Source organism: Oncorhynchus gorbuscha, unplaced genomic scaffold, assembly GCF_021184085.1.
Source record: "Oncorhynchus gorbuscha isolate QuinsamMale2020 ecotype Even-year unplaced genomic scaffold, OgorEven_v1.0 Un_scaffold_1155, whole genome shotgun sequence".
In the NCBI taxonomy this organism is placed as follows: Eukaryota; Metazoa; Chordata; class Actinopteri; order Salmoniformes; family Salmonidae; genus Oncorhynchus; species Oncorhynchus gorbuscha.
Genome location: NW_025746021.1, coordinates 23,275 through 29,253, shown reverse-complemented (window position 1 = coordinate 29,253; position 5,979 = coordinate 23,275). Strand labels below are relative to the sequence as shown.

The 5,979-nt window shown below is 51.5% G+C and overlaps 1 pseudogene; it reads left to right on the top strand.

Annotated features, from left to right (window-relative positions):
• The first annotated feature begins 273 nt into the window (after positions 1-273).
• Positions 274-4,432, top strand: LOC124021635 (annotated as a pseudogene).
• The last annotated feature ends 1,547 nt before the right edge of the window (positions 4,433-5,979 follow it).

The window sequence follows — 5,979 nt, the reverse complement described above, 5'->3', positions numbered from 1 at the left end:
ATTTACAATGGTGTTTGTTCTTCACTTTTATTGTGGCAACAGGTCATAAATCTTGCTGCTGTGATGACACACTGGTATTTCACCCAGTAGATATGGGAGTTTATCAAAATTGGTTTTTGTTTTATTTATTTATTTAAAATTCTTTGTGTCTCAATGATTTTATACTTTTACTCAAGTAGCATTTTACTGGGTGACTTTTACTTGAGTCATTTTCTATCAAGGTATCTTTTACTTTTAAGTATGAGATTTGGTCCTTTTTCCACCCCAAAAAAGATGGCCGACAGATGCCAATGTATCATGATCAAGATCAAGATGGCCGACAGATGCCAATGTATCATGATCAAGATCAAGATGGCCGACAGATGCCAATGTATCATGATCAAGATCAAGATGGCCGACAGATGCCAATGTATCATTGTCCACATTTGAGTGGGATTTCCAAAGCGTCCATTTAAAATGTCCTCTTGCTGGAGACCCACGAACTGAGCATCTTAAAAAACCCTTCTGTTCTGATGGTTGTCCATCAGTCGTCGACACCACCTCCGAGAGAGTTGCCCTCTGTCACGTTCTGACCCTAGTTATTGTGTTGTTTGTTTTAGTTGGTCAGGACGTGAGTTGGGTGGGCATTCTATGTTTTGTGTTTCTAGGTTGTTTTTCTATGTTTCGGCCTAGTATGGATCTCAATCAGTGTCGTTAGTTGTCTCTGATTGAGAATCATACTTTAGGTAGCCTGGGTTTCACTGTGTGTTTGTGGGTGATTGTTTCCGTGTCTGTGTTTTTCACCACACGGTACTGTTTTCGGTTGACTGAGAACACGTTCTCATTTACAGCAACGACCTGGGGAATAGTTACAGGGGAGAGGAGGGGGAAGAATGAGCCAATTGGAAACTGGGGATTATTAGGTGACCGTGATGGTTTGAGGGCCAGATTGGGAATTTAGCCAGGACACCGGGGTTAACACCCCTACTCTTATGGTAAGTGTCATGTGATCTTTAATGACCTCAGAGAGTCAGGACACCGGGGCTAACACCCCTACTCTTATGGTAAGTGTCATGTGATCTTTAATGACCTCAGAGAGTCAGGACACCGGGGCTAACACCCCTACTCTTATGATAAGTGTCATGTCATCTTTAATGACCTCAGAGAGTCAGGACACCCGTTAAACATCCCATCCGAAAGACGGCACCCTACACCCTTCAGAAGCCAGCAGTGGTATGCAGGGTGGTATTCTGCTGGCAATAATAATGACCTACAACTGCTAAACAGGAGTCTCCATAATGACAATCTAAAGAGTCTACCTACAACGGGTAAATAGGAGTCTCCATAATGACAATCTAAAGAGTCTACTGGTAAACAGAAGTCTCCATAATGACAATCTAAAGAGTCTACTGGTAAACAGGAGTCTCCATAATGACAATCTAAATAGTCTACCTACAACTGGTAAACAGGAGTCTCCATAATGACAATCTAAAAAAAAACATGCGGTTGTCACGGAGCTACAATGGAGGGGAGAGGAGAGGAGAGGAGAGGAGAGGCTAGTGAACTGAACCCTCCTTCCTGCCAGAGAAAAGGATCAACCTGATTGGATTACCCTGACCCCTCCTCCTCCAGTGTAGCTCCGTGACTACCGCATGTTTTTTTAACCCCGAGTTTACCCACAATCCTATGTGAACGTGACACCAACCCAGTACAAGCATGGTCTCTGGGGTAAAATTAAATAGCAGGCCTTAGAAGATGGGTTTTTGTGTGTGTGTGTGTGTGTGTGTGTGTGTGTGTGTGTGTGTGTGTGTGTGTGTGTGTGTGTGTGTGTGTGTGTGTGTGTGTGTGTGTGTGTGTGTGTGTGTGTGTGTGTGTGTGTGTGTGTGTGTTTGTCATGTCCCCATCCGTTTGCCTCCTCATGGCGCTCTGTTTCCAGGTGTGAATAATTTAGTGACAGCCTGGCCGTGTGGAGCTACATGACAGCACAGCCTTAAGGGGAGAACAGTTACCCCTCCGGTCCGGGACTCGGACGGACTAGTGAGGGACTCTTTAGGGACATAGGGGAACAACAGGGTCACGAAGACGCCGTCACAATTGAGGGGCGCAGGAATTCTGTGGCGCTGGTAGGGGGCGAGGGCGGGGTCTGGTACGAGCTGCCTCCCGATCTACGCCCTCCTCCCTCAGACTTTTTACCTCGGAAGGACGAAGCCATGTACCCCAACCAGATCTACCAACTCTACCCAGAGAGACATGGACAACCACTTCCACACACCCTGGTGAGGAAGAACTCAGTACCCGAGCTGAGTACCCTCTATCTCAGGCAAATAATGGCAGCCAGGGCCTCTTCTGTGGTTCCTCCAGCTCCACCTCCATCCCAACAGAATTACTACCAGAAGGCCCCACCGGACAACACAGCCCCGGCTATGACTACTACCAGGAGCTTATCTCCTCGTCGTCTTGAAGATGGCTCCTCCTTATATAAGGCCAGCCAGCAGCAGCATCACCTGCTTAACGGATCAGCGTCGCATTATGGGATGTCCGGGCTCACCGGTGGACGAGGGGGCTTTAGAGCTGGTGTTTCTACTGCGTCTGCCTGGGATCAAGGACACGCCAGGTTCGCCCCTCCCATCCCAGCTCCTACTCCTGCCCCAGGCCCTCCCCCTCCTCCTCCTCCCTCTCCCGCTCACAACGAGCTCAGCCGGTCGTACCGGGAAGCCAAGATGATCCCAGACTTCCAGTACAGCACTGGTGTCTGCAGGGCTCCATCTCCTGCCTGCTACGGGGTCCAGCCCCCGCTTCCTGTTTACGCTGCGGCCCAGCCTCAGCCTCTCCCCTCTCTCTCCGCTTATCACCCTCCCCTCTACAGTGCCACCTACAGCCTCCCGTTGGACCCCCAGGTTGGTGTTGGACAGGCTGCCGCCGCCACCAGTCTCATGGTGGACCCTGCTACCCAGCAGCACGGACACATGGACGGTTCCCTCCAGCGCTACGGTGCTGTGGCATCCCAGAGGCTTCCCTACGACCCGGGATACGACCCCGGCTCTACCATGGTCCAACAACAACACCACCCTAGCGTGGCGATGAATATGGATCCCAAGAGGATGGTGGACCCAGGGTTCCTGGCGTTCCTCAGAGCCGAGGGTCTGGCGGACAGTACCATCAGCTTACTACTCCAGCAGGGCTTTGACTCCACCTCTATGCTGGGGGTCATGGAGGATCATGACGTCCGTTCTATAGCCACTAATCTGGGCCAGGCCCGAGCGCTGTCCAGCGTGGTGCTCCACTGTAAGCAGCAGCCTGGCGAGTCGGCCTTAGCCGCTCAGCAGCGCATTAGAGGCCGCGCCAACAGCTTCGGACACACAAACAACCTCTACATGCAAGGGATGCAGAACATGACCCAGGGGATGAGCAGCATGGCCATGGACCCCCACACGATGCATCAGCAGCCCCCCACCTCCGTCCAGACCTTCAGCCCCAGGATGGGAGAGTTCCTGGGCAGGAGACCCAACAGCGCCCCATCTCAACACCTCCTGGAGACCACCACGTACGGAGCACCCCGAGGGATATTCCCCGTCAGCTCCGGGGGATACGGTAACGCCGTCGCCCAGGCAAGACCGCTATCCATGTACAACGCCCACACCGGCATAGCCATGTCCGCCCTGCAGCACCAGCAGCCTACTGCCCCCAACACCCCGGAGGAACGGCCCCCAAAACCTTCTCTGGTTCTTACTCCCCCATGGAGCTCATGAAGAGAGCCCCCAACATGCCCCCCATGTCACCTGGGGTGCTTCAGAGCCCCCTGCACAGCCCCCAGCTGCTGAGGAAGGGGGTGTCTGATGCAGGGGAGAGCGGTGTGGTCGTCGGAGCGTCGTCCACCTCCCACCAGATACAGACCCTTAACAACAACAGGACGGCAGGACGGAGAACGGGGCCACCTGTCATTGTTTCTACCATGGCTGCCTCGTCTGATACAAGTAACCACGCTCCTCCTCACTGTCTCTCCTCTCCAACTCCTCTGACCTCGCTGTCTCTCCTCTCCAACTCCTCTCCAACTCCTCTCCTCCCCAACCCCTCTCCTCACCAACTCCTCTCCTCCCCAACTCCTCTCCTCCCCAACTCCTCTCCTCTCCAACTCCTCTCCTCTCCTCCCCAACTCCTCCCCTCCCAGCTCCTCTCCTCCCCAACTCCTCTCCTCCCCTCGCAGCTCCTCTCCTCTCCTCCCCTCCCTGACATGATAATCAGCTTTACCTAACAGGTCTGTTTTTAAATGGTGACACTATTTATACAACCAGCAGCAACGGCTGTAGATCCATGTCCTTAGAGCTCCTGTCTGTGATCCCTGTTCAGATACAACCAGCAGCCCTACAGCTGTAGATCCATGTCCTTAGAGCTCCTGTCTGTGATCCCTGTTCAGATACAACCAGCAGCAACGGCTGTAGATCCATGTCCTTAGAGCTCCTGTCTGTCTAAGATCCCTGTTCAGATACAACCAGCAGCCCTACAGTGAGGGAAAAAAGTATTTGATCCCCTGCTGATTTTGTACGTTTGCCCACTGACAGAGAAATGATCCGTCTATAATTGTAATGGTTGTTTTATTTGAACAGTGAGAGACAGAATAACAACAACAAAAATCCAGAAAAATGCAAAAATGTTATAAATTGATTTGCATTTTAATGAGGGAAATAAGTATTTGACCCCTTCTCAATCAGAAAGATTTCTGATAACGAGCTGAGATTAGGAGCATACTCTTAAAGGGAGTATAAACTCTTAAAGGGAGTATAAACTCATAAAGGGAGTATAAACTCTTAAAGGGAGTATAAACTCTTAAAGGGAGTATAAACTCTTAAAGGGAGTATAAACTCTTAAAGGGAGTGCTCCTAATCTCAGTTTGTTACCTGTATAAAAGACACCTGTCCACAGAAGCAATCAATCAGATTCCAAACTCTCCACCATGGCCAAGACCAAAGAGCTCTCCACCGTGGCCAAGACCAAAGAGCTCTCCACCGTGGCCAAGACCAAAGAGCTCTCCACCATGGCCAAGACCAAAGAGCTCTCCACCATGGCCAAGACCAAAGAGCTCTCCACCATGGCCAAGACCAAAGAGCTCTCCACCATGGCCAAGACCAAAGAGCTCTCCACCATGGCCAAGACCAAAGAGCTCACCACCATGGCCAAGACCAAAGAGCTCTCCACCATGGCCAAGACCAAAGAGCTCTCCACCATGACCAAGACCAAAGAGCTCTCCACCATGACCAAGACCAAAGAGCTCTCCACCATGGCCAAGACCAAAGAGCTCTCCACCATGGCCAAGACCAAAGAGCTCACCACCATGGCCAAGACCAAAGAGCTCTCCACCATGGCCAAGACCAAAGAGCTCTCCACCATGGCCAAGACCAAAGAGCTCTCCACCATGGCCAAGACCAAAGAGCTCTCCACCATGGCCAAGACCAAAGAGCTCACCACCATGGCCAAGACCAAAGAGCTCTCCACCATGACCAAGACCAAAGAGCTCTCCACCATGGCCAAGACCAAAGAACTCTCCACCATGGCCAAGACCAAAGAGCTCTCCACCATGGCCAAGACCAAAGAGCTCTCCACCATGGCCAAGACCAAAGAGCTCTCCACCATGACCAAGACCAAAGAGCTCTCAACCATGACCATGACCAAAGAGCTCTCCACCATTACCAAGACCAAAGAGCTCTCCACCATGACCAAGACCAAAGAGCTCTCCACCATGGCCAAGACCAAAGAGCTCTCCACCATGGCCAAGACCTAAGAGCTCTCCACCATGGCCAAGACCAAAGAGCTCTCCACCATGGCCAAGACCAAAGAGCTCTCCACCATGACCAAGACCAAAGAGCTCTCCAAGGATGTCAGGGACAACCCTAACCAAGGCTGTGTAGGTCTACAAGCAGCTTGGTGAGAAGGTGACAACAGTTGGTGCGATTATTTCGCAAATGGAAGAAACACAAAATCACTGTCAATCTCCCTCGGCCTGGG